Source organism: Carcharodon carcharias, chromosome 2 (genome assembly GCF_017639515.1).
Source record: "Carcharodon carcharias isolate sCarCar2 chromosome 2, sCarCar2.pri, whole genome shotgun sequence".
NCBI classification, from domain to species: domain Eukaryota; kingdom Metazoa; phylum Chordata; class Chondrichthyes; order Lamniformes; family Lamnidae; genus Carcharodon; species Carcharodon carcharias.
Window position 1 is genome coordinate 208,779,657 of NC_054468.1, and position 22,410 is coordinate 208,802,066.

At 42.9% G+C, this 22,410-nt stretch overlaps 1 protein-coding gene across 1 annotated transcript in view; it reads right to left on the bottom strand.

Moving 5' to 3' along the window:
- LOC121288717 (ALK tyrosine kinase receptor-like) overlaps positions 1-22,410 on the bottom strand; it is a 172,655-nt gene that overhangs the window by 135,130 nt on the left and 15,115 nt on the right. The window lies entirely within an intron of this gene.

Sequence of the window (22,410 nt, forward strand, 5' to 3'; positions counted from 1 at the left end):
TGCTTCGATATCACCAACATTGTCTACAGTACAACTAAATATGTCAACTACTCAGTTGCATGAACCTGTGAAGGACCCAGCCTCAAAGTTGCACTGATGAAGACAATCTGGCCAACTGTAGATGTGTAGAGGTCGGTGATCAAATCCTGATGTGGTTAACAATGTGGTCAGCGCTTGGTGATTGGCTCAGAGAGTGAACTTTCTACCACAGAGATACATGTGCCAATGTTCACAAGCATAGATGCAAACTAGTGCTCGCCACTCTCCAGTAGAGTATTTGTGTTCAGTTTCTGACAATGGACCTGACGTGCACGCAATCAGTCATTCTCGTCCTTCAATGTGCTATGAGAGTTCTGCTCTTATTGCATTTCCTGGTGCATCTGTGGTGATATACATTTCACCATGTAGGTTGAAAAACATGCAGACTGGCGGAGATGCTAAGTTCACCTTTAACATGTCAAATAGTGTTTGCTGTGCGGGTTGTCCTTTTCCATTGTGCATCTTTATGCAGTATCTTTCGCAAAGGCTTAGGAATCTCTTCATACTTAGGAACAAATTTTTGATGAAAACTGGCAGTGCCGAGGAACAATACCAACTCTTTCCATTAGACAAGGTCTGAAGTGCAAGAATGGCTTTGATGTTGGCCTGAGTAGGCTTTACTCCAGCTATGTCACTCTGTACCCTAGAAAGTCAATTTTGGATGCTGCAAATGTGGACTTGTCCTTGTTGAGACTCAAGTGAGCACTGCTGATAACCGCTAATCATGTTCTTCTTTGTCCCTTCCATGGACAATGGTGTCATTGAGTAGGTTGAGCGTCCCTCAACATCTGACAAGACTGAAGAAATGATCTTCTGGAATGCACTAGGTGCTGAACTCAGTCCATTGGACATTTGTGGTACAGAAACACACCTTTGTGAGTAACAAAAGCTGTAAGATATAGGCTTTGCTTTGCAAACAGCAGCTGAAGAGAACTTCATCGCATGTTGACTCGAGTCATGAAATGATGCTGATAGTTCTTGGATCATAGGAAGTGGATACTTGTCTAGAATGATTGCTTTGTTGACTGCCTTAAGGTCAACGCTTGGTCTAAGTCTGCCATTTTTGCATCGTGCTTTGGCTAGGTTCAATATCCATGGGGATGAGTTGATTCGTTCAATGATACTGTCTGCTTCATGTCGTTTCAACTCCAGTGATACTTTTGCATAGATTGCAAATATTAACCGTCAGAAAATTTGTTGAAACCAGCAGAATTGACATGTAGACACGAGGAGCATAATAATAACCCTTAATCTCCCCAAATCCAGTTAAAGGAAGGATATTGTGCATAGTCAATGTGATTGACCACATTAATGTGTGTTCTCGTGGGGTCTTCAAGTTTGAAGCCAAGCATATCGAACAGGTTTGCCACCACAAGACTTCTGCCTTAGGCTAAATAGGATGTGAACTTGCCTAGGGTGATGTTTTTGTAGTGCACTAGAACTGAATTCCCAAAACCAGAATACACGAGTCATCGTAGGCTTGAAGAATGTCTGTCGCAGGAGTGAGAGAAAGATGTGAAAAATAATGATGGTAGAGTTTTTTTTATTCATTCATGGGATGTGGGCTTCGCTGGCTCGGCCAGCATTTATTGCACATCCCTAATTGCCCTTTAGAAGGTGAGCTGCCTTCTTGAACAGTTGCAGTCCATGTGTTGTTGGTACACCCCACATTGCTGTTAGGAAGCGAGTTCCAGGATTTTAACCCTAAGGCACAGCGATATATTTCCAAGTCAGGGTGGTGAGTGGCTTGGAGGGAAACTTCCAGGTGGTGGTGTTCCCATATACCTGCTGCCCTTGTCCTTCTAGCTGGTAGTGGTCGTGGGTTTGGGAAGTGCTGTCAAAGAAGCCTTGGTGAATTTCTACAGTGCACCTTGTAGATGGTACATAGTGCTGCTACTGTGCGTCGGTGGTGGAGGGAGTGCATGTTTGTGGATGTGATGCCAATCAAGCGGGCTGCTTTGTCCTGAATGGTGTCCAGCTTGAGTGTTGTGGGAGCTGCACCCAACCAGGCAAGTGGGGAGTATTCCATCACGCTCCTGACTTGTGCCTTGTAGATGGTGGACAGACTTTGGGGAGTCAGGAGGTGGGTTACTAGTTACACGAGTCCTAGCCTCTGACCTACTCTTGTAGCCACAGTATTTATACGGCTAGTTCAGTTCAGTTTCTGGTCAATGGTAACCCCTAGGATGTTGATAGTGAGGGATTCAATGATGGTAATGCCATTGAACATCAAGGGCCGATGGCTGGATTCTCTCTTGTTGGAGATGGTCATTGCCTGACACTTGTGTGGTGTGAATGTTACTTGCTACTTATCAGCCCAGGCCTGTTTATTGTCCAGGTCTTGCTTCATTTGGACATGGGCTGCTTCAGTATCTGAGGAGTCGAGAATGGTGCTGAAAATGGTGTAATCAGCATTGAGCATCCCCACTTATGACCTTATGATGGAAGAAAGGTCATCGATGAAGCAGCTGAAGATGGCTGGGCCGAGAATTGTTACTCGGTATAGCAACTTTCATACTGACATGAATGAGAAGGGACATTGAGATGCACGCAATCTTGACTGAGTAATCTTAAAATTACCTAGTGCTTTGCCATCCATGATGCTATACACATGCTGAATTTCACTCTCAGGAATAGATTCCTTCACATGTTGAACTGAGGAAGGCTTTTTCTTCTCCAAGACCTGCACACCTTTGCAAAATGATTCATCTATATATGTTAAAATTTTTCCCCTTGAGCCTAATATGATGTTGGGAACCAATGGATACCTCCACAATATGTGCATATTGTTAAGCGTATCTGACCGTGATGGGCAATTGTTGTGGAGGCTGCTGAAGTCTCTTTGTCCGTAACTCTTGTACTTGAGCTGGTTGGGCAAGCTGTATCTGCAATCCTGAGTCTGAGGGTGCATTTCTGTGCAACCTCTTTGAATCTAACATGGTAGAATTGATTTCGACTGCTAAGATAGTGGTTTTTTCCAAAGTTAAAGCATCATCCTCCATGAGTAGGTGTTCCTTAATTCATTGAATTGAAGTTCTCTCAATCAGTTTATCACAAATTAATTCATTAGATACTGTGCCAAATTTACACGTGGAAACCAACTGCCACAATGCTGCCATATCCTGTTTTATGGGCTCACTATTTCCCTGGCATCTCTGTTGGAACATACATTGTTCAATCATGACACTTTTCTTTGGCCCGAAGTATCTTTCAAGAGCAATATCAAACCATATCAAACATAGACATGTCTCCTGTGAGCTGTTCGAATACATGCTGAGGCAAAGGATGAATATTGCACTCTTGTGGATCACTGCTACCTCTGTGTATTCCATACCCATAGTGAGAAAATAGATCTTGAACCCCGAAACCTATTGATCTCATGGCAAGAGTAGGCCTCCCAGTGAAGGAAAGCAAAGGTGCTGGAACTGATAAATTTAAATGATTCTCCACTTTTGTCACCAGTTATTGGCTGGCATTTTCCGGCCCCATTGGCATTGGGCATCATGGCGGAGACAATAAGGCAAAAATGGCAAAGATCAATTTTACACTGTTGTGAAACCAGTTTGCGATTGTCCATTCTGCCGGTCAATGGCAGGCCGCGTTTCCTGCAGTTCAGGACAAACGTCCGGGACCAATATCTCCATGGTGGCTGCCATCCTACCAGTTTTGACTTCGGTGCATTGGCATGCCGGCGCTATCACCTCAGGCTGAAGATGGATGGGCTCTTCCATTGTGCCTTGCAATCTGAGGAGTGCAGCAGACATCCTTTCCTGCTGTTCGTGAGCTTGCCTTTGCAGCTCCAGCAACTGAGGTATGACCAAGTCCAGAGGCTCCTCATCTGACTTGGATTCAGCAGGTTTCTGGCCTCTAGCAGTTTTCAGAGTGCCGGAAACCGGAAGTCCCTGCCTCCACCGGCTGTGGATCAGATAGTGCAATGTGCTCACTAGATTGTGACCCTGAACTAGGTCCCTCTGAGGTGTGTGTCTCTGCACTGGTGGAGGGCATGGGTGAGCGCTGTGATGGGTCTACAATGATAGTGTCAACAAATTCTTCTTCTGGGGTGTCTTCAGGGGTTGAGTTGAGGACCTGGGTCGTGGACCCTCTTTGCTGCATCCCAGGTTTGACTGCGAAAGCAAAAAGGAATAATTAGTGCATGGCAGGGGACTGCGGAACAGGGGAACTGACTCACAGCATGGTTGTCTGATGGATGTTGCACGACTGGATCCTCACTTGGTTGAGCACTGCCAACCTCATTGTCAGCACAGGAATGGTCCAACTGTTGCTAGCCAGCTGGATGACTCTATTCTCAAAGCCCGTGAGGACCTTGACGTTGGGCATTCCTCCACCAGTCAGTGACCTCTCCCTTTTGCTGTGTGATGGCTTGTCCTGCATTAATACAGATGGAGAGAGTGTAAGCAGGACACCTGCTAAGCCAGATTACAGTTGAATACAAGCAACTATAGAGGCATGAGGGAGGAGCTGGTCAGAGTTGACTGGGAGATGAGCCTAGCAGGAAAGACAGTGGAACAGCAATGGCAGGAGTTTCTGGGAGTAATTTGGGAGACACAGCAAAAATTCATCCCTAGGAAGAAGCATACTGAAGGGAGGACAAGGTAACAATGGCTGACAAGGGAAGTCAGGAACAGCATAAAAGCTAAAGAGAAAGCATACAATGCAGCGAACAGAGACCAACAGAGGACAACTAAAAAAGAAATAAGGAGGGAGAAGATTAAATATGAGGGTAAACTAGCCAGTAATATAAAAGAAGATTGCAAGAGCTTTTTTAGATATATAAAGGGTAAGAGAGAGGCAAAAGTGGACATTGGGCTGCTGGAAAATGACGCTGGAGAAGTAGTAGTGGAGAACAAAGAAATGGCGGAGGAACTGAATAGGTACTTTGCGTCAGACTTCATGGTAGAAGACATGAGTAACTTCCCCAAAGTTCAAAAGAGTCGGGGGCAGAGGTGAGTATGGTGGCCATTACAGAGGAGAAGGTGCTAGGAAAACTGAAAGGTCTGAAGGTGGATAAATCACCTGGACCAGACAGATTACACCCCAAAGTTCTGAAGGAGATAGCTGAAGAGATAATGGAGGCGTTAGTGGTGATCTTTCAGGAATCACTGGAGTCAGGGAGGGTCCCAGAGGACTGGAAAATTGCTAATGTAACCCCCCCCCCCCACCTGTTTAAGAAGGGAGTGAGGCAAAAGATGGGAAATTACAGGCTGATTAGCCTGACCTCGGTCGTTGATAAGATTTTAGAGTCCATTATTAAGGATGAGATTTCAGAATACTTTGAAGTGCATGGTAAAATAGGGCAAAGTCAGCATGGTTTCATCAAGGGGAGGTCATGCCTGACAAATCTGTTAGAATTCTTTGAGGAGGTAACGAGTAGGTTAGACAAAGAAGAGCCAATGGATGTTATCTACTTGGACTTCCAGAAGGCCTTTGACAAGGTGCCGCACAGGAGGCTGCTCAGTAAGATAAGAGCCCATGGTGTTAGAGGCAAGGTACTAGCATGGATAGAAGATTGGCTGTCTGGCAGGAGGCAGAGAGTGGGGATAAGGAGGTCCTTCTCAGGATGGCGGCCTGGTAACTAGTGGAGTTCCGCAGGGGTCAGTGTTGGAACCACAACTTTTCACTTTATACATTAATGATCTAGATGAAGGAATTGAGGGCATTCTGGCTAAGTTTGCAGATGATACAAAGATAGGTAGTATTGAGGAGGCAGGGAGGCTGCAGAAGGATTTGTACAGGTTAGGAGAATGGGCAAAGAAGTGGCAGATGGAATACAACGTGGGGAAGTGTGAGGTCATGCACTTTGGTAGGAAGAATAGAGGCATAGACTATTTTCTAAATGGGGAGAGAATTCAGAAATCTGGATTGCAAAGGGACTTGGGAGTCCTAGTCCAGGATTCTCTTAAGGTTAACTGCAGATTGAATCAGTAGTTAGGAAGGCAAATGCAATGTTGGCACTTATTTTGAGAGGACTAGAATATAAAAGCAGGGCTGTGCTGCTGAGGCTTTATAAAGCTCTGGTCAGACCACATTTAGAATATTGTGAGCAATTTTGGGCCCCATATCTCAGGAAGGATGTGTTGGCCCTGTAGAGGGTCCAGAGGAGGTTCACGAGAATGATCTCAGGAATGAAAGGCTTAACATATGAAGGACGTTTGAGGACTCTGGGTCTATACTCAATGGAGTTTAGAAGGATGAGGGGGGATCTGATTGAAACTTACAGAATACTGAAAGGCCTGGATAGAGTGGACGTGGGAAAGATGTTTCCATTACTAGGAGAGACTAGGCCCCGAGGGCACAGTCTCAGAATAAAGGGAAGACCTTTTAGAACAGAGATGAGGAGAAACTTCTTTAGCCAGAGAGTGGTGAATCAATGGAATTCATTGCCACAGAAGGCTGTGGAGGCCAAGTCATTGAGTGTATTTGAGACTGAGGTAGATAGGTTCTTGATTGGTAAGGGGATCAAAGGTTATAGGGAGAAGGCAGGAGAATGGGGTTGAGAAACTTATCAGCCATAGTTGAATGGCAGAGCAGACTCGATGGGCCGAATGGCCTAATTTCTGCTCCTATGTCTTATGGTCTTATAGATGAGAAGGATGCATGGCATGTGTGGGTGGAAGTGGTGCCATGGATGGGATGAGGTAAATGAAGGTGTGTTTGAGAGTGTGAATGGTGATGTCCCTTAAACTGGCAGTGAGTGAGGTCCCTGTGGATGTGTGATAGGTTAGGGTGTGTGTAAGTTGAGAGTGATGAGAAGAGTGACTTACCCTGGCAGAACGGAAGAGATCGTTCGTCCTCTTTCGTCACTGGGTGGTTGTTCTCCTTTGCAGGGCATTGGTGCTGACTGCCACTGCCAGTGGCCCCCATTCTGGATTGGTGACCTTGCTTGCTGGCCTTTGCCGAGAGCGGGGATAGAGAACTTCACAGCAGGCCTCCGCTGCAGATGCCCGAGGGAGGCGTCGCTAAATTTGGGGGCAGCATGTTTCAGCCATGACTTTTCAGCAGCTTATGATACTTTAGAAAGTGCAGAGCCACCCTTTAAATATGGCGCCCAGTTTACTGAAGGCCTGAGGTGACGGCTGGATGAGTGAGTGAGAGGCAGCCATCCCAGCGATCCGGCATGTTTCCCGGGAATGCGTTATTAGTAAGGCTGGGAATGGGATGAAACTGCGTGAAAACCCAACATTGCGGCCGGTGGGTAAAACATCTTTATACCCACCTGCTACCGTACTTAACGTAAATCTGCGACGATTCCGCTCATTGTGTTTTGTACGTCAGAGATATGCAGAGATGACACACACCAGGTTGTATGTGTTAATAGAACTTTATTACAAAAGCTTTTAAAATGTCTCAGCACAAGCTTCCAGCTTGATTTCCATTTTTTTTCTCTTTGTAACCACACCCACAGGCTTAACTAATAGCAAACAGCACAGAGAACACTCAACAGACACACACAATCAAACATCGAACCAATGAACAATTGAGCACAACAGGACAGGGTGACCAACTCTGGGCGAGAAAAGAAAGGGACATTTTGCCATGAGGGGGATGTTGGTGAGGCCATGGGAGTGGCGGGGTAGAGGGTGTACTCTATGGAGACAGAAGAGGTCCTGGGAAGGCCATTTTTTTACTCATTCATGGGATGTGGGCAATGTTGGCTAGGCCAGCATTTATTGCCTATTCCTAATTGCCGTTGAGCTGGTGGTGGTGAGCTGCTTTCTTGAACCACTGCAGTTCATGTGGTGTAGGTACACCCACAGTGCTATTAAGGAGGGAATTCCAGGATTTTGACCCAGCAACAATGAAGGAATGGTGAGATATTTCCAAGTCAGGATGGTGAGTGGTTGGAGGGGAAGTTGTGGGTGGTGGTGTTTCCATGCATCTGCTGCCCTTGTCCTTCTTGGTTGTAGAGGTCACAGGTTTGGAAGGTGGTGTTGAAGGAGCCTAGGTGAGTTGCTGCAATGCATCTTGTAGATTGTAGACCCTGATGCCACTATGAGTCGGTGGTGAAGGGAGTGAATATTGAAGATGGTGGATGAGGTGCCAATCAAGTGGGCTGCTTTGGCCTGGATGCTGTCGAGTTGAGTGTTGTTGGAACTGCACTCAGCCAGGCAAGTGGAAGGAACTCCATCATACTCTTGACTTATGCCTTGTAGATGGTGGACAGGCTTTGGGGAGTCAGGAGGTGAGTGACTTGCCACAGAATTCTCAGTGCCTGCCCTGCTCTTGTAGCCACAGTATTTACATGGCTAGTTCAATTCAGTGGGATATTGATAATAAGAGGTTCAGTGATAGTAATGCCATTGAATGTCAATGCCTGACCTGGGACAAAAAGTTGAATTATGGGACAGTTCCAGAAAATCCGGGATGGTTGATCACCCTCCAACAGTGATTTTCCCTGAATTGATCAATTAGTAGCCAGAAGTGCATTCACCATCCAATTAAGCAGTGCAGATGGGGTCCCAAACCTGGAGGGCCAATAAGTTGCCCTCCAGCTTAGAAAAAGCTGCAGACTGTCGGGTAAGAGAGGTGCCTCTTAGCATTTTTAAAGATTTTGAATTAATAAATGACCACAGGTCACCACTGTGGAGGGAAACCCAACTCAGGGCAGCCTGTGGTCACAGCTGTGGCCAGGTAGGTAGGGAAAGCTACAAAAGCTCCTGTTGGCAGGCCGCCTCCAAGCAGCTGGCCTGTTTCTAACACCTCCAGGCCTGGAGGCCCACTGGAAAATTCCAGTAGGCCTCTGATAATTGGCATTAATTGGCCTTCTATTTAATTGGCTTACTGCCACTTGCAGGTGGGTCAACCTGATCCTGCCTCTTGCAATGTTTTTGAGGGACAGAATGGTACCAGCTAGCTGCCTGCTAGCACAAAAATAGACACCCACCCGCCTTCTTTATCATCTTTATTGACCCCATTTCGGTGAAAATTCAGCCCTCGGTATGGACAGCCGTTTAGGGGTTTTATGACAATCTGACAGCTTCAGGTTCACTTTTACTAACATTGACTTTCTCTTGTTCCTTCTAAAGTCCAAATAAGCCATGGTAAACATTCTATCTCCTCCCTCAATGCTGATTGTTAAAATACCAGATTGCACCATCTTTTATTCTCTCGTGATGTTTCCCAGGACCTCAACTGTGCAAGTTCCTAACCTGCTTCAGCAATCCCTCCTCTCATCTCTAGGGGCAGAATTTTTTGTCCCGCAGGTGGGCCCAACCCAAATGGGAGTGAAATAGTGCACAATGACGTTGGCTGAAAATCCCGACGTCATTGCGGACTCTCGTGATCTATCAGTCGGCGGGCGCGTGCGAGAGTTGGCAGTGCGCCCGCCAACAATTAAGAGGGCTATTCAGGCCCTTAAGCAATTAATTAAGTTGTACATTTTGCTGCCCGCTCAACCTTTTGGTTGGCGGGTGGATGAATAGGCAAGTCGGCCTTTGTATTTTTCACAAAGCCTCATCCATGGGCAAGCTGAGGTTTCCAACAGTTACCAAAAAAAAACAGTAAAAATTTTTTACATCCTTTTTTACATGTCCTTCTTCATGTGGCTGAGTCACATGTGGTGACATGTTTATATCATTTGTAAAAAGTTAATATTTGTATTTAAAATTCTTCAGCTCCCTGAGGCAGCTCTGTGCCTTCAGGGAGCTTTTAGTGCACACTCCCCCGCACATGTACACACTTCAGTGCTCGTGCTCCTCCTGCCCCCACCTGGCAGTGTGGAGGCTCTTAGCGCGTGTTTCATGCAGGCAGCAGTCAGTCTTGCAGCCACTCCTGGGCCCACCCACCGCGCCCGCTCAACGAGGGGTAAATCCTGCCCTAGGTTTTTAAAACCTAAGATTGATGTTACTTAGCCAACGACATTTGATGTAACTCATCTTCTCCACAGCTTTCAACCTGGATAATGTCCTGTACAATGGGCTATGCCTTCCCACCTATGTTCCTTTCTGATAAAATAAAATGTAATTTACAGTTGCAATAAATGATGAGGTAAAACTTAGCAAGTTTTCTACAGCAGAAATTTCATATGCATTTTAATGCCAACATTTCATCTATTAAAGCACCCAGAGAACATTTATCTTTTCATTTGTTCACTTCTATATGCTTACTTCAACATGCAATTAATTTAAATTTAACAGCAACTTCTTTGTCTCGATCATCTTTTGAACGAATCTTCAATGTATTCTCCTCCATACTATTTCAATCTGCCCATTTGATTATACAATTTAGTTCTTCTCATCCCTTATCATTAGTCATTTTCCGAATGACCTGTCTTGGCATTCCATCATCAGCAAATTTAATTAACTATGTGTTGGGAGTATACAGGTTTTAAATCATTTGCTATCAGTGAATGCAACTGAGTCCCATTCATGGTTCGTTGTGGCAGATCTCTAGATTTCATTTGTCAGAAAGAGTAATGCGGCCGTGGCTTTATCCTCACGTGGCAAATGGTAATAAAACTCTGGGAGCTGCTTTAATTGGTCCATCAGTATTTGAAGCTGCACAGTGCTGAATGCTTTCTACATATTCATGAAAAGAATCTGTCACAAAAAGTCAGACTCCACTCATTTCACTAATTCTAGACAAGGCTGGAACAAGTCAGAACAATAAGCCTTGATCCCAATTTTTGGGCCTCTGAGCTTGAACTTCAAATTAGGATTTCTCATTAGCCAAATCAGTTTTGCTTCAGCTTTGGCTTTCACAAGTCCTGCCACTGTATTTGAGCAGAGTGAGCACTGATGGTGTTGCAAGTCGTAACAGATCCAGAACTTGCAACAACAAAACAAAAATGGGGAGCTCATCCCCACAGCCTGCAAGGAGTGAAAGGAGCTCCACTTCAGCAAATAGCATAAATGTTACAAGGCAAGAATAAATCGTCATTTTGGGAGCCAATGCATGAGGTTAGTCAGTATAACATTGATCCATTTTGTTAGAGTGAATTCAGAATACAGTGAGATTGTTACATAACATTAGGCAGACTGCACTGCACTTAGTGGGTAGCGTAATGTGACCATCATAGTAACACCTACAGATGCAATACCAATGGAACACTGGGATGACTCACTAGGGGTGAAATTCAACTTTGGCTGAGGCATAAAATGAACATCAGCGGATCAGCTACCCATTATACGTTCTGCATGATTTACTTTACATTGAAGGCAATGGAAAGAGAAATCAGCTGTGGTGTATAACTGGTGGCCAACGTACTATCGGACATTTTGCACCTCAGTTAAAGTTGAACTTAAATCCATTATTTTTAATATATAAGGATACATTGCGTTATAGTAATCTGATGCGTAATAAACCTTTAGGAAGAATGTATAATGGAAGATCACATGATCTTATTATCCAATGACAGTGCAGCTACTTTAGTAGTCAGAAGAGGTCTAGAGTTAGAGTCTGTAATGTAGAGACAGAGATTGAGTTGTAAGCACACAAGCATTGCTGCTTAGTTCCTTTGTAAATAAGTAGAATGTGTTCTACATAAGAACTGTCTGCTGACCTACTCTTTCTATAGTACCAACTCGGTCATCCCAAAACAAGCATGCAACCCGGATCCATTAGTCCAACTAAACTAAGGACCAGGATCCAACAGTGTCCTTAATCTTCCTCCAAAAAATATAATTCCAGATTGATCCACTTGAAAATTCATCATATATTAATCTGACCAACCTACTGTCGATACATTTTTTTAAAATTTATTCGTTCATGGAATTTGGGCGTCGCTGGCAAGGCCAGCATTTGTTGCCTGTTCCTAATTGTCCTTGAGAAGACGGTGGTGAGCTGCCTTCTTGAACAGCTGCGGTCCACATGTGTAGGCATACTCACTGTGCTGTTAGAGAGAGAGAGAGTTCCAAGATTTTGACCCAGTGCCAGTGAAGGAAGGGCGATATAGTTCCAAGTCAGGATGGTGTGTGGTTTGGAGGGGGACTTGCAGGTGGTTGTGTTCCCCTGTGCCTGCTGTTTATATGCTCTTAAAGTCATTTACAAGCCCACTTCACAGTTAATTACATTCCCAATTTTTATAATGTGATACTGTCCCTCCAATAGCCAGGTCATATAGTTATAGATACACATCCAGAAATTCCTGCAGGGTTCTTGATGTGTGTTGAATTGTGGGTGGTGTGGAGCTTCCAGAAACTGGCATTTCGGGACACAAATTCCACCAGTCTACACAGCAACACAGGAAACCAAGGACACAGTTGTCCCTAATGTCCAACATTGCTAAGATATTAATGCCAGAAATATGTTGTATTTGACAGCAGGCGACAGTGGGCCCTTCCATAATGTGCCAGAGTTTCAATTGGCAGAGTCCTGCTGAACCTGGGTTCCAATTTCAATTGGCAGAGTCCTGCTGGATTTGGGTTCCAAATTTCTTTCCCCTAGGGGCATTATCTCAAAACAGCTCTCCCTGGTCCATGTAATTTCATTAGGAAGTGCAATGAGTCCAACATTGAGTCCAGCAGATATTGTTATTTGCTGCTCTACTGTCCGAAAACACTCGTAAGCACCAAATTCTACTTTCTGTCCTTTAACCTGCTGAGGCCAATTGCTGACTGACAGCTTTGAGGTTACAGCTGCCCATAATAGTAGTGGCTGATGACCTTGGGTTGCTTCCTTAGGATCTTGATAAGCACTGTTACTCATGACACCATCAGTATTCCGAAAAAGCAGACAATTGGTATTCTGAAGGTCTGCTTCAGGTGGCTATACGTTCTCTGTAGCTCACTAATTATAGTGCTGCCAGCACATCATGTGGACTATGGTAGCCCTTACACCATGTATCAGCTAGTGTTCTAAAATGCTTTTGACAAAGTTTCATCCAATTGGTTATTTGCTAAACTTAAAACTGTAGGAATTCAGGATAAGCATTGAACATGGCTAAGAAATTAGCTGAGTCCTCACTGTGAATGGGTGGGGTGTGGGGGGAGGGGGAGTATTGAGAAGATTATTATTTGGACTGCTGTTGTTTCTAATTTGCATAAATGATTCGGATTCAGAAATTCAATGTCAAGTAGCCAAATTTGCAGTTGGTATTAACCTCTAGATTCAGAATTGAGTCATAAATTACAAAATGAATTAGATGGATGAATGGCAGCTAAAAGTTAATGATGAAAATGTAAAGTTCTGTACACAGGAAGAACAAATAAGTGTGACACCTGCATCACAAATGGTGCTGAAATAGCCAAAAGCTGAAAAAGATCCAGGAGTTGTAGCTCAATATATAAAAAAATACAGGATAGTAGTTAACCAAAACCAGTGGCATGTTGAATTATACAGCTAAAAACATAAAATATAACGGAGATAGTAGGGATCAAACTTTAGCGAGCTTTGATCAGATTGCACCTGGGTTCAGCTTTAGTCACTAAATCTCCCGTGGGAGATATTCAAGTTATAGAGGCAGTTCAGAGAGGAAAGATTGGGAAAACTTGGGACCCAAAAAGTTTCAGGCCATCCCAGTGTCATGCTGTCTTAAATTTGGCAGGACTAACCAAAGTGGCCAGAATTAAGTCTGGGACATGCATACAATGGGTCCTAACCTTGCTGCAAAGCCTTTTCCCGTCCCTTACAAGGTCATCATTGCAAGTGGTGGGGGGCGATGGGGGGGAGATCTTGCTGCAGGGATTCTCGCAACTGCATTACTTATAGGGACACAGCCTACTGCCAACACAGCTATATAATGCTTGACCCAGTGATGGATGGGGGACCATCCAGAGGCCCAGGCAAGATTGTGAGCTGGACATCAGAAGGTTTGCCAAGAACAGGCAGCTACACTTCCCTTCTAGGGCGTGTTTTACATCACTACTCACCCCACTCTCAATCCTCAGCACTGGGCATTAAAGTAGGATTTTATGACTTGGTACTTATGGGGGCATCTTAGAAGTCTCCAGTGTAATGGGTGCTGGCATTTGAAGGCCTTAATCACTTTTGATGGTTCCAATTAATCTTTACGCTTCAATGTTAAATATATTTATTATTACTGATTTTACAGAAGAATTACTGATGATAGAGAGATGCCTGCTGACAATCTCACTTGGGTCATTTAGTTCAATATTTCAGGATCATTTCATTCTGTTTACACACCAAATTTTCAATCAAATTTGTTAAACCTTTTTACATTAGCTACAAATTGTCAGGCAAAAGGCTTTTATACGAGGAATACAAGTCCACTGCTGTGAAATACGCATTTATGATGAAATCTGTAGGAGAATGAACTTTGTGACATGGGTTGAATATGCTGATCTGTTAAGGCACCGCATCAGTGATAGGGCTTGTACCTCTAATTCCCTAATGGAAAGCTGTTACGGCAGGTGGCTAAGCAGAAATTAATTATTCTCATATTTAAGGGAACAAAATAAATCACAGAGGGGTTCACTGAAGAGTTCTCTAACTTAACTCCTAGAAATCACATAGTCAGTGAAATCAGGGTATTTTTTTTGCCCTTGTCAAGGCTATTGAATGGTCTACGGCATGGAGGGGGGGAAGGAGTTGGTGAAGGGGTGCGGTATGTGGAAATATAAAAAAGTCATGCGATGAGTTTTGTTTTGACTGTTTAAATATAAGCTCGTGAGGTTTATCTCACAGCTTTCTTAATCCATATAATTTAGCTGAAGATGATCAAAGATCTAACAATTCTGTATCTAATCTTAAAACTGTACAACTAGCTCCATTACAGAATTATAAATTAACAACTATCTTCTTAACCCTCTGGCAACTACCAAATCCATTTGGCTGCTTTGTACTAGGAGCACTTCCAGCACACAGTCTTCAAAGCTAACCCATTTTTCCTTAGTTGCTGCCAGAGGGCTACAGATTCTACCATGTTACCAATTCAACTCTCCTTTTTCTTCTGTTCTGACTTTCACAGGAACTAAGTCTGCCTTTGATTCTTCATGTATTAAATATACTTTCAAACAATGTTATATTTCAGCATATATTTACTAATAAGCTCCTCAAGATTACTTTCACACGGGAATGCTCCTGAGAAAGGTTAATTTTGTATTAACGGAATCTTCTTTTAATTTACCCAAGATTCTATTATAATTAAAGGCATGATTCTAAAGAATACTTAGATATTGAATTTTTTCTCTGTTCCCTGTTTCAATCTAGAGATACGATAGTGCTTTCCACTGAGGTTCTCCCCATTTTCACAGAGTCTCAATGGAGGTTGGAAGAAAAGCAGGTGAAGTGATGTAAATGGCCATTTATGCTATTTCTCCAGGGTTTCTTCTTATCTTCTGCTGAGGTTTTGATGAATGACCAAGGAGTTCCCGCCATCCATTGTTCTGTTGAGATCTCAGATGTTAGTAATATTTGGGATTTGGGACTGTCCTCATTAAACAGTGGATAATGGATATCTGGGAGAGATTACGAGACAGTGATATAAGCAAAGGGTGTAAGAGTTTTATATACTGAAGAGTAGATAGTTGGGAATGATTGGAAGGCTATAACTTACAGATACTAGACCCATAGAAATTTATAGCACTGGAGTCCATTTGGCCCATTATGTCAACGGCAGCCCTATGCTGGACCAATCCAAAACTAATAACTGCCTTACTTTTACAGATCCCTTTATCTTCCTCTGCTTCAAATGTTTATCCATTTTTCCCTTGAAAGGAATAATGGTCTTTGCCTTATTGTTCCCTCTGGCAAAGTATTCCATGCTTCAGCAATTCTGCATAAGGAAATATCTTCCAAAGTCTCTCCACGCTCATACTGGCAATTTCAAATTGGTGACCCTTATCTCTGTCTTCCTGACCAGAGGGAATAATTTTTCCCTGGTTACCCCATTGAGACCATTCATAATTTTGTTAAAGAATCTATTAAATCTCCTCTCAGCCTTCACTGTTGTAGTGGAAATAGTCCCAGGATGTCAAATCTCTCCTCATAGCTATAAATCCTCTACCTGATATCATTCTGATGAATCAAGCTTATGTTGTCTATGGATTTAATATCCCACCTGTAATGGGTGATGAAACCTCCATTTTAATTCTCAGCTAACTAATGCATTGCACAAATTCATCATTACCTCGTCACTCTATGGCCCTATTGATAGAAATAGGAACCAAAAAAACATTTGCCTTATGTTTCATCTTGTGTTCGGGGTCTAAGTGGGGTTCTTTAGGGTTTGACTGCTTCCCTAAGAAAACTACTTAAGACAGTAGTTCGTAAACCCATTATTATTTATTTACAACTCTATGTGCATCTCAGTAACTCTACATGAGGTTGGACTTCTCCTTCCTTCCATATCGCTTTTACTTGGTCATGTGACATTGCATCATAGTTTCATCAGCATCGGGTGCTTCTGATGTTAACCTTTTACTCTACACCATATATCTCATGATAACTCTTACAGCTGTCTATGAAATTTTCTTCTGGTACTCCATCTCTTGAATTTTCCTATATGTCAGTGTTTCCTTTAAAAAAGATACTGGGCAGATTTCAACAGGTGGCAGGGCTAATTGGTTGGAGGCGAGACTTCCATCCCTCATTTGGGAGGAAGTCCCCTGTTCAGCAGGCTGCCAGCCAATTTGATTGGCCGGCAGCTCTGTGATCCCAGCAGCACCACTGCAAGTGGCCACTGCTGGGACTACATGTACTCCCACTATTCTAAGTAAGGGTAGGTCTGGGGCCTTTTGACAAGGATGGAAGGGGAGGCCCATTAATTGGCCACATAAGGGCCTTAATTGGGGTGAGGACAGTTAGGCCACCCTAGACCTTACCCACAACAACCCCCCACCCAAACTCGGTAAAATTACAGACAGGTCGGGGCAGGCGGGGCAGCTACCTGGGTAATTTTACAGGCCTTCATGCAAACCCACCACCAGGGGCTCATAAAATTCTGTCCATCGTATGTGGCCTGTTTTTCAATGCACATTCCCCTTAAATCTTTTTATGTGGCACGTTATATTTATCATGGGATATAGCTTGTGTGGTACCTTGAGGGTTGCTGTGCATTCACACACATGCACAAGTTTAGTGAGAATATTGCTACATACCCACCTTGCATTACCTCACTTTATGTCAGTTCTACAAATTGCATAAATCATTAAATCTGACTGGTCTTTTTAACCTCCTTCTTCTAAGTTTGAAGCTACATCCTCTTGTAAAGTCCCAAATGCTTTTGTTTTTTTATGTGTATCTACTGCGGGTAAAAGAATTATGCATTTGAAGCCCTTGGTTCATTCGTATTCTTTAGTGTTTTTCCTTTGAGTATATATTACCCTTGCCTCACACTTCACATTAAATTAGAGCTGCCAACCTTTTGCCCATTTTCCCTTCCTCCACCACGTTCAACAATTCCCTCATCTCCATCACATCCTTTAGCACCTAGCACTAGGCCAAACTAAAACACTTCTCATTACAAGTCGCTGACTCCATCCTTCTCCATCATCCTTCTGTGGCGGCTGTTTGAGGCTCAACCAGACTGATTGCAAACTTGGTGTCATACTTGACCCTGAGAGGAGCTACCAGCCATATATTTGTGCTATCGCTATAATGGTCTATTTCTGCAGCATTGCCAGACTTTTCCCCAACTCAACATATCTGCTGCTGAAACTCATCCACGCTTTGTTGAACTCTAGACTTGACTATTCCAAAGCAGTCTTGGGTGGGCTCCCATCTTCCAACATCCATAAACGTAAGGTCAACCAAACCTCCGCTGCCCACACCCTAGTTAGTTCTAAGTCCCAACACCCCTTGCTCACTGACCTACATTGGATCCTGGCTAAGTGTCACAATTTTAAAATTCTCATCCTTGTTTTCAAATCCCTCCATGGCCTTGTCCCCAAGGCCTACCCCCACATCTCTGTAATCTTCACCAGTCCTACGACCCTCTGAGATATCTGTACTCCTCTAATTCTGGTATCTTTTACATTCCCGGTTTTAATTAGTCCACCATTGGTGGGCATTCCTTCATCTGCTGAGGCCCTGAGGCTCTACACCTCTCTGTCAGCCTGCCTCCTTTTCATCCTCCAAAACGCTCCTTAAAACCTAGGTCTTTGACCAATTAAGCTTTCGATAATCTGACTTTTTTTGTTATATTCTTTCATGGGAAGTGGACAGTGTTGGCAAGGCTAGCATTTGTTACCCATCCCTAATTGCCTTCGAGAAGGTGGTGGTAAGCCACCTTCTTGAACCGCTGCAGTCCATGTGGTGTAGGTACACCTACAGTGCTGTTAGGAAAGGAGCTTCAGGATTTTGACCCAGCGACAGTGAAGGACCGGCGATATATTTTCAAGTCAGCATAGTGTGGGGCTTGGAGGGAACTTGCAAGTGGGGATGTTTGATATCAGTCCTGGGAAGCAGCTTAGAAGATTTTACTAAAGTAGCTATATAATTGAAATTCAAAAGCAAAATACTATGGATGTTGGAAATATAAAATAAAAACAGAAAATATTCAGGAGGTCATGCAGCATCGGTGAAGAGAGAAATAGAGTTAACAGGTGGAATCTTGTGCTGGTGACAATCAGCTGTTGGCTGAAGAGCCGGTGAGACCCCCTCTTTGTATCATTCTGGAAGGCCCACCAGTAGTGCGTGCCAATCAGGCAGTTGATAGGCCAACAGCAGGCCATTCCCTGGGATTAGGATCTTGGACGGAGGTCCCACCTACTGTTAGTTGCCAGTCAATCAGAAGTTGGGGGCGGTGGTGTTTGAGTGGGTGTGTGGAAAAAGTACAAAATGGCAAGTCTGTAATAGGCTGAAAGTCTGTGATAGGTTAAATGACAAAAGAGCTGATGGTGCAAGTTCAAAGGAGTGGTAATGGGACAAGTTATGAAACAAAAGATGTGTCCAGAGGAGGTATGAATGGTCAAATGATGGGCAGCTGCCATCTGAAAACAAAAATAAGAGTGAAATGAGAAGAAAACCAAAACCTCTAAAGTAACAGGAAACAAAATGGGGACAGCGATTACAGTCTGAAATTGTTGAAGTTGCTGTTGAATCCGGAAGGCTGTAAAGTGCCTAATCAAAAGATGAGATGCTGTTCCTAGAGCTTATGTCAAACTTTATTGGAACAGCGTTGGTGGCCAAGGGCAAAGAGGTCAGAGAGAAAGGTGGAGAATTAAAATTACAGATGACTGGAAGCTCAGGGTTATGGTTGCAGACTGAACGGAGATGTAAGTACAAGCTGTTGTTGTATAAATATTGTTTTTGCTCATTTCGCAGCACCCATTACCACCATTCTCTTGATTTCAATGCAAATAAAATTCAGGAGATATGTAAGATTTTCTTACAATTCATTATTAAATATCCTACATTATCACACAAAATCCAAATCTATCCCAATTGTTATGAGACTGTGCCCCTTTATTTTCGAAAATATTATTTTTCAACTTTGAATTGACTGGAAATTTTGCAATTTGAACTGAGAAAACTGCTTAAAAATGCAAGGCCAAATTCCAAGGTGAAGATGAGAAGCAAACAAATCACCATCGGGGGAGTGTAAAGAGAGAGACATTTCCTAAAATCCAGGCACCCATCAAAATTGATAATTGTCTAAGGAAGAAACAATAAAAATGCAAAGTACTGGATATTGAAACCCTGGCTGCCACAGAGAGACACACCTGAAACCTCTAGGAAATACACTTTGGGTGAAGTATTTCAAGGCAAAGCTACCCAGCCAATAGAGAGAGACTGCAAGTGACACAGCTGGTGTCAAGAAAGTCTTTAGCAGAGGAAACAGGCTGAAGGCTACTGTCTCTCCCTTTTTTGGAATAAGCATGTCACCCCGTTTGAGAAGCCAGCTCTACCAGAAACATGCTAGCGAACCGAGATCTCATAATAATTGCAAGATCTTCTACATCTGATTGCATCCAAGAAGAGCGTAAGAGTGTAAGTGTGTGTGTGTGTGTGTGTGTGTGTGTGTCTGAATGATTACTTGAGGGCCAAATGATTGATGTTGCATTTTTAAAATTTTTTCAGCTTTAGTGGTTAATAAATTTGCTCTTTCTTTGACTCAAGAAAACCTGGTTTGATTGACTCCTTATTGCTCACAGCTTAAATAGTTTAATATAGTCTGATCTGGAAAAGACATATCCCTGTGAAAAAGAAACTTAAACCTTTGTTGTGACCAGCCGAGGAGGCTGAATAGAGAGGAGCCAGTTCACCTCTTCTGTTACGACACAGCAGTTGTTAAAAGCTGAGTTATTTAAAATCCCAAAGGGAAACTTTAAACAACTGTCATAACCTATATTTTCAAGTGATATGTTTGAGATGCAGTTCTAAATTCAGGAATAAGACCACCAGTTTTTGAGGGGTTTTTACATCAAACTACATGAGATATTTATTAATTTACACAAGTTAAACGTATACACATGACTATGAATTACTACAATCATAACTTTTTAACAAATTCCCAAACTAATCTCCACTAAGGCAATCATAATCCATAGACTTTAAGCAGACACCAGGCAAAGCATTTTCACCTTACAAATTCAAAATGAGGATCCTTTCACTTTGCTTCCTTTTCAGGCAGTTGTAGGCTTTGATCTTATATTGCCTCTGCCCTGCACACACAAAACTTCTGTTGTACCCAGCACTTCTCTTTGAATGCAAGTTCTCATTGTATCATCAGGCCCTTTGAACTCCACCTGTTTTAACAATAAAACCCCTTCCATAGCACCAATTTTATTAGTAATATAAACATATTGCTTGGTCTCTCCTAGCTAGGTGCCAATCACCCAAATTCTTTGAATGCTCTATTCAACAAAATGCAAATGTCCTCTACCTCTGTGTTTACATCTCAAAACTATGATATATCAAAGCACCCAGACTAGCTGGCTTTGATGCATTAAAAACACACACAGTCACACCCACAGCCTAAACATCTATTTAAAAAAATATAATTTCCAATAACATTAAATACATTAATAGCTTCATGACACATTCTCACCTGGTTATAACACAATATGTCCCTCGACTCTCCAAGAGCAATATTATGGAAAATCCTCTAGATTTTACAGAAGACAGGAATATGCAGCTATACAATGTTTTATGTAACATTTATGCAACATTGATAGTTAGGCAGATAAATAGCTTAGGCAAATGGAAGAGATTATGCTACATCAAGGCAAAAATAACGAAATGCTCAAGTGACAACTGCAGTGAAATGCCTGTAAAAGACAAAAGTAATGCAAATGGTTCAGCCAATTTATTTTCTTCTAACCTTTATACATGGCTCATTGATCTTTAATAGATGTATATTTTTAGTTGGCGGAGTGAATAGTCAGGTTAACAGTATTTATCTTTGACTGATGAATGAGGACAGGGAAAGCCACTTAAATGCTGTAATCACAATTGATCAACCAGCAGCATAAAGCCATGTGGTTAAAATGTCAGTGGGCAGGCGAACACAAAATATAGAAACATTCTGCAATGATTCACAAATCTTTCTTTACATAATATCAAGTCCCAAAGAGTGCCCCAACCCAATCGGGAGTAAAATAGTGCACGATGATGTTGGGCGAGTGTCCTGACATCAACAAGCACTTGCGGGATATTTTGGTTAGCAAGGGCACACGAGAGTCGGCAGCACGCCCACCGACAATTAAGAGGCCTATTAAGGCCATTAAGCAAGTAATTAATTTGTATTTTTTATTGCCTGTCCAACCCTCTGGTTGGCGGGTAGGCAAATAGGCCAGGCGGCCTTTGCAATTTTTACGAAACCTCATCAACAGGTGGGTTGAGGATTCCAACAGTAAATAAAAATACAACAAAAATGTTTTAACATCATTTTTAACATGTCCCTCTTCATGTGACAGAGTCACATGTGGGAACATGTTTATATCATTTGTAAAATCTTTACTTTTGTATGTACAATTCTTCAGCTCCCTGAGGCAGCTCTGTGTCCTCAGACCTCAATGCTCGCCCTCCTCCTGTCCCCACCCCAGCAGCGCTGAGCTCCTCAGTGTGCCTTTCACACTGGCTGGCCGTTAACTGGCCAGCCAACTTTAATTTGCAGTTGGGGGCCGATCACGGGCAGTGACACTTTACCCATCCGCTCCTGGGCTTGCCTGCCACACCTGCTCGATGAAGGGAAAATCCTGCCCTAAGTGTTAATATGGAAATATCATGCTAAGGAAGGCAACAAGTTGAAGATTAATGCAATATAGGCTTAACAGATAGTGTAGAGATTTACTTTTGGATGGGGAAAGAATATGTAGAAGCTTTCTTTAGAGAACAAATGGGTTTAAATCAGTGGACATGATCTGTGGATTGAATAGATTTGATGGATTGAATGCTATTTTCTTGTTCAAAGCATTTTGATATTCTTATGTCTACATCCACAGTCTTGTTATGTTTGTAATTATACAACATATTGGATTTATTTGATTAGATTGAGCAAGAGGTGATCTA